This window comes from Stegostoma tigrinum, chromosome 13, assembly GCF_030684315.1.
Source record: "Stegostoma tigrinum isolate sSteTig4 chromosome 13, sSteTig4.hap1, whole genome shotgun sequence".
Classification (NCBI taxonomy): domain Eukaryota; kingdom Metazoa; phylum Chordata; class Chondrichthyes; order Orectolobiformes; family Stegostomatidae; genus Stegostoma; species Stegostoma tigrinum.
The window spans coordinates 45,703,065-45,713,723 of NC_081366.1; the positions used below are offsets into that span (position 1 = coordinate 45,703,065).

Here is a 10,659-nt window from a genome sequence, read left to right on the forward strand (position 1 = left end):
CTCTGTACCTGGTTGATAACATCTTGAAGAAATCCTGTGACTGTTGCCAAGGGAGATACAACTCTTCAACCAGAGCTATTGTAGAATAGACTGAGTCCTTCTGAATATGTGGCTTCCAAGCCTGAACCAGACAGGTAGTACCTTACAGCATACCACAGACAGTGCGTGCCTCATCATGGTGATGTTTTGTGCCCTCCACAAAGAAGTATATAAAATTATGAGAGGCCTGGTTAGGGCAGATAGTCAGAGAATTTTTCCCAGGGTGGAAATGCGAAATACTAGAGGGTATAGGTTTAAAGTGAGGGGAGCAGTTTAAAAGAGTCATGCAAGGCAAGTTTTTTACACAGAGGGTTGTAAGTGCCTGGAATGCTCTGCCAGAGAAGGCAGTAGAAGCAGATATGATAGCAATATTTAAGGAATAAAGACCATGTACAGACAGATGGGATTAGTTTAGAATGGCACAGACATTGTGGGTTGGAGGGACTGCTTCTGTTCTTTTTTATATTCTACAAACGTCAGAGACCTTGAGCATTTCTTCCTCCACTAGCTGCGGACAAGTGTCAGGCTCTGACCATTTGTGAATTGCCTGTGTAGTGGCACAGTTTGACTGAATGATAGTTCTATGTGTACTATCAGAAAAAAGATGATGTCAGCTCTCCCCTTGTGGAGGGAGTCATTGACCCTTTTCCTGCACTACAAGTTGTTTCTCCTGTGGGGAACAACAGCATTGACACATGCTGCAAGGATGTGTCTGATGGGATAGATTCCTGATGCCATCACCAGGAACAGGAAGATCCTTCTAATGATGATGCAGCAGGGTAGCATCAGTAAACCAGGGAGACAGTAGAACCTTCCTTGCAGGCATTTCTGGGCTTGGGGGGTTACACACTGCAGGCTAACTGGAAATCCCTTGTTTCCCGGTTTTTTTAAGTGGTGTCCAACTGGCATTTAAAGATGGCACCTGAACCTTCAACACCAAAAGGTCGCAACAGCACTGACAGCGATGAGGCTTGTGCATCATTACACAGAGAATGAGCTTACATTCACATAATCATGAGGTAATTGCATTGGTAGATACGATGCCATCCAATATGCTCGATGTTACAGGATGGAAAGTTATGCCCAGAGTGTATACAAAGAGAAGAATTAAAATAATGGTTATGAGGCCAAATGACAGTGATCACTGACCACTGTACTTTCTCTTGTCCTAAGTGCAAAAACATGATGAAATTGTGCTATTATACCATGTTGATCTCATTTTCCAAGGCAAAATAAAAGTAGGAGTTAATTTACATAATTATAAAATAATTGGGGGTCATGATCATATAAAATGACTTCTACAATGTCTACATAGCAACATAGGAGTAGTGTAGGGCACCCAGCACACTGGGCCTGTGCTACCATTCAACATGATTATGGCTGATTGAAAACTTTGACATCTTCACTTATACACTATTCCCAGAACCCTTTACGCCATGAGTAATCAAAGATTTATCAACCTCTACCTCAAATATTGTCAAAATCTACCTTGCACAGCCCCCTAGAGGGATGAATTCCAGACATTCACAACTCTCTAAGTAAAAGAAAATCTCCTCATTTCAGTCCTAACTAGCATCCACTTACTGTTCAATAGTGTACCCTTGCTCCAGACCCACAACTAGGGGAAAAATCTTACCTGCATTTATCCCATCTATCCCTTTAAGAATTTTGTAAGTTTCAATTAGATCACCTCCCATTCTTCAAAACTCCAGAGAATACGGGCCATTTTACCCAATCTCATGAAGGGGGCTGTGTGGATTTCAAAACCCAATGTACATTTTCAGTTTCAGTTTATAAAAATGGCATGGAAATTGAAAGCACACTTTGGTGCTACAGTGAAATATGCTCTCAGGTTGTGACAGCAATTTCAGATTTCACCAAAGACCTCGGCACCAAATGAAAAAGGCACTTTCTCACAGAGCGGGAAGGAGGAATAAAAGTCGGTGGATATGAACACGCGACTAAAAAATCAAATATCGCAGTATTAGCGGGTGTCACCATGGTTTGTCTGCTCCTCTGTATTTGGCACAGATTGATATGTAGTGTTAATAATGGAGGTAGTTACATTACTTGGTTTGCAAAGTGAAAAACTAAGGTAGAAAGAAATCCACTCATCATTTCCTGTCATGGCGAAATGGCCAGTAGTATATATAAATGACAATGAATGTAAATATCTTTCACTTGGGATGTACTTTACAATCCCCATACAAATACATTTTCGCTAGCATACGTTGAATTCCAAAATAAAGAATATTGCACTGTTTTCAAATAAATATATCCAATGATAGCAAATTACCTCAAAAACTTTTGTGTCAAATTCTAAGGCATCGAACAGTAATAAATTATCACAGGATAATTAACTCAAGTTTTCAATTTGTGTATGCTCTAAGAAGATGTGACTACTTACGATTTTTACTGGAACCTTCTTTGTGTGAAATCTATTCTCTCATCGTTGGTTGACACTGATGGACTTTTACTTGTTTTACAGTTGAAGCAGTAAACCTTCCTACGTTATAAATGTTACTGATTAACAAATCACAACTGACAGAAGGTGTTCGCAATGGTACAAACACTTCCTTCATGAGTCAGAGAGAAGAAAACAATTAATTGACAAGCAACTGGCTACTTGTTAGTAAACCATGAGACAAAATTTGAAACCTATCAACATAAATCTTAACATACGTATAGCAAAAACATTGATATTTTATATTATTTAATTTCTTACACTTTTCCTGTATATATCTATATATATCAACAGGTTTGTACAGGCAAGGACCTTATTCTCTAGGTAATGAAGCAGATGCTTATGTAATTGAAAGATTATTCTGCTGTTTCTGCCACTATGAATTTGTTGCTTGCCTTCATTAGCTGAGGCAAGGAATATAGGAGCAAAGAAGTCTTCTTCCAATTTTAAAAAAATATTAGTTAGGCCACAGGTGGAAGGCTGTGTGCAGATTTTGTCACCACACTATCTGAAGGACCTGACTGCACTGGGAAGGATGCCAAGGAGATTCACCAGGCTGTTGCCTCAGTTATGAGGACAGACTGGGTAGGCTGGGTTTGTTTTCCTTGGAGCAGAGGAGGCTGAGGAGTGTTCTGATTGAGGTATACAAAATTATTTGAGGCTTAAGCAAAGTAGATTTTTTTTCCCCAAAGCAGATATGTCGAAGAGCAGACGGCATAAGTTTAAAGTGAACAGTAAGTGATTTAGAAATCCGAAATTAAAAATTCACCCAGAGGGTGGCAGAAATATGGAATATGCTGCCCGAGAGGATGGTGGAGGCATTCACTCTCACAACATTTAAGAAGCATCTGGATGAGTACTTAATATGCCAGGGCATAGTGAGCTACAGACCAAGTGCAGGTAAATGGGATTAGTTAGTTTGGTGTTTGTTGGTTGACCTAGACACGGTGGGCACTGTGCCTGTTTCTATTCTGTATGACCCTATGACTTTCTATGACTCTATAAAAAGCAGCCCATTTGATTGGCACCACATCCATAAACATTCAATCCCTCCATTGCTGATGCTCAGTAACAGCAGTGTCTACCATCCACATGATGAATTGCAGAAATTCACCAAGGCTCCTTAAATAGCACCTTCAAAACCCATGACCACTACCACCTAGATGATCAAGGGCAGCCGACGTATGGGAATGCCACCATGTGCAAATTCCTCTCCAAGTCACACACCGTCCTGATTTGGAAATACATCAAAGTTGCTTCATTGTCACTAGGTCAAAATCCCAGAACTGCCTCCGTGATAGTATAGTGTGTGTACCAACGTCTGCCCTTGCTTCCAGTCATGGTCTTATGTCCCTGATCACTAATCAAACCAGGAAACCCTATCCTCAGGAATGTGACTGCCTCATGGAAAAAGGTGTCTGGGTATCTTTCCCTCTCGCAGTGTTAGCCACTCCATCTTCAGCTCAATAACTCCGTGCTGAAATTCCTGCATATTATATCCTGGATCACTCCAGGACCGAAAAACACCCACCTTTTGAAATTCATGATTTATTTTGGCTGTCCCAAATTGCCACAAAAGTAAAACACTTTTAACATGTTGAGAAAGCAATCAATGTCGCTGAACCATATAAGGTGTTTATGACAAATCTGAATTTGAAATAGTTGGTCTTCCTAATGCATTTAGGGAGTTCAGAGTTAAGAAAATTTATGCACTTTTACTGGTAAACTTAACATCTATAGTCAGGAATCTTTCAATTTAAGATTATGTGAGTGAATATTCATCAGTTACTAGGAAGTTAACACTTGTTGTCAATTACCATACAATGTAAATATTATAGGTGCAAATGGAATATTGAAGGTGTTCAGACCAGAAGATTTAACTGCTAATAGCAATTTTATTTTCAGCAAATCACTGAGTTCCCCTTGGTGTATTTTATATAAATAGTATTTTAATTTTACGTATAAAAACAAATATATTCACCTATTTGTTTACTTTTTATTTGAATCCACCAGTGACACACTGAACATTTTCCAGAAAATAATTCAGGATGATTGTTGTAATTGATAGCATGTGAACTTTGAGTCTGGTTATAAGCTCTAAAGAATTCACTTACTGTGCAATAAAATGGTGGAAGGCTAGATAACAAACAGTATGATGGCATAAACCAAATGTAACCCTGGCAACAGAAATCATACAATACCTTTAAACCTTGTGATCTAATAATCTCAGTCCTACAGTGGATCTAGCTGTGTTGTCATTTTTGATTAATTACTTACCCACAACATGAGGATTGCTGTTACAAATCATTCTACAAACATGGTTCTTCTGTAAAATGGCAAGCAGCTCTCATCTTCTATATTCATAATGTCATGACTTCAGATGGTACTCATCCAGTGTACTAAAAATTTCACTGCCTTTTATCCTACTTTCACCCGAGATTGTTCCATATTTAGCACATGGTCATGTGTACCAAATCTTAAAATTCATGAATTAACAATTGGTTAACTCTTTTCCATTGGGTGAATCAGTAAAGGAGGGCAGCCTGGTGCTATGTATTTGATGACTGTATGATAAGATCACTGATCCCATGACCACAACCTTTACCTCTGACAGTTTGTGCCAGCTTCTGAGATTTACATGGATTGATTTTACAGTTTTCCAGGAAAATTGATTAAGAAGGAGTTTGTAACTGACTGGCTTCATCGACACGGAAATAAAGGTAAAGTCGCCGTAATCTCACCAGACCATAGGGCTGCTTTCTAGAGAGAAATGAATGGTGGTAGTTTAAACTGAGGGTCACCGGACCTCAGGCAAAGGGAGAGGTTAAAAAAAACAATGCCACATGCTAACCTCAATCAGAATAGGAACTGAACCCACACAGCTGGTATCTCTCTACTTCTCAAAGCTGTCAAGGCAACTGAGCTAAACTAGCCCCCTCTACATGAAAATATCAAATAAAGTAGCTGTTGCTTCATGTTGGTTATAAAGAAAGGCTGGATAGGCTGGGACTTTTTTCACTGGAGCATAGGAGTTTGAGAGATGACCTAATAGACATTTATAAAATAATGAGAGGCACAGAGAGAGTTAATGGTAGTTGTCTTTTTCCCTAAGATGGGGATTTCAAGAGTAAGGGGCACATTTGTGAAGTGAGAGGAGAGAGATTTACACAGAGAGGGATTTGCATGTGGAATGAAGTTTCTGAGGAAGCGGGGGATGTGGGTACAATTCCAATGTTTAAAAGATATTTGGAGAATTATATGAATAGGAAAGATTTGGAGGATATGGGCCAGGAGCAGGCAGGTGGGACAAGCTTAGTTTGGGATTATGTTCGACACGGGCTGGTTGGACTGAAGGTCACTTTCCATGCTGTATGACTCTGTTAAGGCACAACAGTGACTTCAGGAAGAATGAAAGGTGTTGATATGCACTTGAATATCTTGCTATCCCTCAATGTAGTGGTAATCCTCAGTATAAACAGCATATAAACAAATAAATTTCAAAAAGTTAATATATCATATGACATTGTGTGTTGATAACATTTTATTGAGAGATAAAACTATGCTCCTAACAGCAAAACAGCCAAGAAAACTAGGAGACAGACTTCATGATGTTCATGACAATCAGATTATTGAAAACTGCTGGCAGCACTACAAGATGATGGGATGGAGATTAAACATTAACCAATGGGAATTTAGATATTTCTAAAAGTTGAGGAGGAGGCAGTGGGGGTTCAAGTTCCTATTTATTTTAAGAATGAATCTAGGGTAGCCCTTCTATCTTCTCTGCTTCTGTACCTAGCAGTCTTCACTCTCACTCTGGGATGGCACAGCCAAACTCCCATAGAATATGTTCCCAACCTACCAGAATGATAATCTCACTTTCCAAGTCAATTTCTCCTAGACTGGGTTCGTGAAATTGTAAATTGTGCCGGCTCTGCGCTCTCTGCCCCACAACAGAAATTCAGGCCTAAATATGTAATGTATATCTGCCAATATTAAAAAGTCTGCTTCAAAATGCCAGAAAACCTGATCTAATTAGTGTTAAAGATAAAAATTTGCTTATGTTTATCTTCTAAATTTATTAGTACTTTTACTTTATGGAAAGTAGCAGTAACTGCTGCAAAAGGGGACAGAGTTTCAGTCGCAAAGCACAGTTGCCTATGTGGATTGTTGCATTGAATCCATACCGTGTGGGAACAGGCCATTTAGCCCAAAGAGTCCACACCGACCCTCTGAAGAGCATCCCTCCAGGCCCATCCTCCTACCATATCATTCTGCATTTCTCATGGCTAACACACCTAATCTGATTTCTGAAGAAGGGTCTAGACCCAAAACGTCAGCTTTCCTGCTCCTTTCCTGCTGCTTGGCCTGCTGTGTTCATCCAGCTCTACACCTTGTTATCACACCTAATCTACATATCCCTGAACATTATGGATAATTTAGCAAGGCCAATCTACCTAACTTGCACATCTTTGGACTGTGGGAGGAAATCAGAACACTTGGCAGAAATCCATGCAGACGAAGGGAAAATGTACAAGCTCCACACAGATATTCATGTAAGGGTGGAACTGAACCCAGGTCTCTGGTGCTGTGAGGCAGCACCACAGTGCTGTTTTAATAGTGAGGCGCATGCCTCAAAGAGTCAGATGGAAAATTCCTCCAAAGGTAAACAGGCATTATTTTCTCTGATCTGGGTTGGAAATTGGTGCCCAAAAGAGATCACAAGTTTCAGGTCAATGTATTCAAATAGTAGGACGTGCATCAGCTTTTGTTTTATTCAGACCCAAAGTGCTTTCCATCATTGGTGGAGTCCCATCAGCGCAGTCTCATATATAGTTTGTATCGGTGATTTCTGCTAAAGGCGTGAAATATCCAACAATTTTAAAATAATGTTCTTTTTTGTCTTGAGCTCTTCACAAAAAGAGTCTGATTTTAGTTTCTTACTCGACACATACTGAACATGTAAATGAGGTACCTTAGAAACACCTGTTGTATTGTCACAAAGCCAATCAATGCACAGTGACACTAAAGTGTTTGTCATTGGGTCATTCTATTGTTTGACAAAACTGTTTGATATGGTTAATCTTTGTAATTCCTTGGCTTCTGCTCTCCCAAAGTTTTCCTTACAGTTTCACTAGCACTAGACTTCCCAACCAGGGGAACCATCTTACCTGCAGCTAGCCTGTCTATCTCTCCAAGTATGCTGTAAGCCTCAATTTGATCATCGTTCATTCTTCCAAATGCAGACAGCACAGGCCCAGTTTGCCCAATCTCTCTACATAGGATAGTTCTATCATTCCAGGAACAAGTCTGGTGTATGTTCACTGCATTCCCTCTATGGCAACAACATTTTTCTCCAAGGAGACGAGACAGCACACAGCACTCTAAGTGTGATCTAACCAACCTGTTAGAATTGGAACAAGTCTTCACTACTTCTGCACTCAGATGCTCTTGTGATAAGGGTTAGCCTTTACTTATTAGTCTTCATTAACCTTCTTAATTGCTTGCTACTCCTGCACATTAGCCTTCAGTAACTTATTGACATTGTCACCCAACTCCCTTTGCGTTGCTCCCCTTTTCAGCCTCCCACCATTTAAGAATTACTTTACACATCTATTCTTCCTAGCAAAGTGGATACACTCACATTTTCCTACATTATATTCCAGTGCCATGCTCTTGTCCAGTCATTAAGCCTATTCAAATCATCCTGAAAATGTTTTACATCTTCCTTGCAATGTATATTCTTGATCAACTTTGTATCATCTGCAAGTTTGGAAGTATTACATTTGGTCTCGAACTCCAAATTATTGACTGATATCAAGAATAGCTGGAGCTCAAGTCCTGATTCTTGTCGTATCCACCAGTTACAGCTTGCCAATATTAGAATAACCCATTTATTCCTGTCTATTTGTCAGTTAGCCATTCCTTGATCACGCCAACAAAATATAGCACTCGTGCACCTTATGCTTTAATTTTGCTAAGCCAATGCCCTGTGAAGAATCTTACCGAAAGCCATTTGAAAACCAAAATATATTGCATCCATCCATTCCCCTTTACCAATTTGGTGCTATGATCAGAATGAAACCATTCTCCACTCTCCACATTCTTAAACTTGCTGCCTTTTCTCTTGGTGCTATATTCAGAATGATGATGTGTCTAGATTTGAGGAATAGTCACATTGCTGCAGGTCTGAGTCACATGCAGGCCAGACCAGGTAAGGATAGCAGATTTTCTTCCCTAGTGGACATTAATGAACCAAATGTGTTGAATTAACAATATATCAGTTACATGACTCTATTTTAATTCCAGATTATTATTAAATTCAAATTTCACCAGCTGCCACTGTAGGATCCTAATCCATTCCCTGGTTCATTTGCCCTGGGTCCTGGATTGCCAGCTCAAAAGCATTACTAGTACACCACTGCATCTCCCCAGCAGGAACATCCTACAGTTCCAGGGATCCCTCATTATTGTATGACTAAGCCCTGGAATAAGACCTGAACCTGTGAACCTATTGTTGGTGTTGGTGATGGTAGGATTGGGGGTGGGGTGAGGTGGTGGTGCTGGATGAGTTGCTACCAACTGATCCAAAATTGACAATGATACATTGCATGCATGTTGATTAAATTATCTCTCTAATCTGGGAACTTTCATAGCTTCATAGGCCAGCACCTATGCACCTGAATATGGAAGTACATCCAACAGTCATGTTGCTGTCTATGCTTAATTTGGCGGTTTATTTGTATTTGCTTACATCTCCACCTGCGCAGTAATGTTCAGCATTACAATTGAACTTAATGAACAATTTTTTGTATTGTTGCTCTGGGGTTTTGTTGTTTTGAAGCTGATGGCTTCATTGGAAAAAATCCATATGCCTGCTTATTGTCAGAGTTTACAACAATCTTTCCTGTGCAACGCCTTACTCCTCATGGTATAGCTCTACTCTAGGATACATAGGTAAGAATTGATCAAGAATTGCATTACATATCCATTTATTGCTAAACTAGAGGTGAGGTACAAGAGACTGCCCTTAATAACAAGATCGTATCTGACCAAGGATGGCTGAAGTCAATGAAAGAAAACCCTCTACTAGTTCAAATCATATCTTGACCAAAGGATGGTGTTGGTGGGATGCAAGGATCTCAGCCCTAGGACATTACTGTTTCTCAGTATGTGGTCCTAAGCCCAATAAACTCCTAAGCTGCTTTATTAATGACCTTCTCTTCATCATAAGGTCAGCAGGGAGTAATGGTTATTACCAGTGCAGAATCTCTCCAAATCAACACGTTGAGACTTTCCATTGACCAGAAACTGAACTGGAGAGCAGTCATATACATACTGTGACTACAACAACAGGTCAAAGGCTAGGAATTTTCAGGTGAACTACTTATCTCTTAACTCATCAATGACTGTCCACCATGAAAAAGTACAAGTCACAAATGTAATGGAACACTCTGCACTTGTTTGGATGGGTGAATCTCCAACAGCACTCAACATGCTAGACACCATCCTGGACAAAACGCCTTCTTGATTGGCAATACATCCACCAGCTTTACCATTCACTCCCTCCACCTCTTGTGCATAATGGTAATACTGCAGAAATTCCTCAAAACTTCATTGACAGACTTTCAAACCTGTTACCTCCTCCACTTAGAAGGATAAAAGCAAACAGTGCATGGGAACATCAATGCCTGGGAAGTTCCCCATCAGCGACACACCATGCTGATTTGCAACTATATTTCTCTTCTTTTGATGTCACTGGGTCAAGATCCTGGAGCTCTCTTCCTGATCATGTACTGGGTGTCCCATATCACATGGACTTCAAATAGGCAGCTCGCCACCAACTTCTCTGCAGTATTTAGGTATGGGTAATAAAAGAAAGTCAGGGCTTTTAAGTATTCTGTGGTCAGCAAATGACTCTCTGAGCCCGAAAGCCTTGCTACCATCTAAAAGACAAAAATTAGAAGAGCTGGAGAGGTGGAGGTTGAGGGTTGACTGGAAATGCTATAACTCTAGTACGTCGGATAGATCAGTTTTTGTCCAATGGGTGCAGGACGGTTTCCTGACTCAGTATGTCGAAGGGCCGACAAGAGGGGAGGCCACACTGGATCTGGTACTTGGTAATGAACCAGGCCAGGTGTTTGATTTAGTGGTAG

The 10,659-nt window shown here is 40.1% G+C and overlaps 1 protein-coding gene across 2 annotated transcripts in view; it reads right to left on the bottom strand.

The window, feature by feature from the left end:
* Positions 1-2,541, bottom strand: part of cdhr2 (cadherin related family member 2) — a 132,379-nt gene extending 129,838 nt beyond the window's left edge. Inside the window, exon 1 of one of the 2 annotated variants that reach the window (XM_048542990.2) lies at positions 2,447-2,541. The gene's annotated coding sequence lies outside the window, so the exon portion shown is untranslated. The remainder of the gene's footprint in view (positions 1-2,446) is intronic. The other variant, XM_048542988.2, reaches the window with a different exon arrangement.
* Between the last annotated feature and the right edge of the window lie 8,118 nt (positions 2,542-10,659).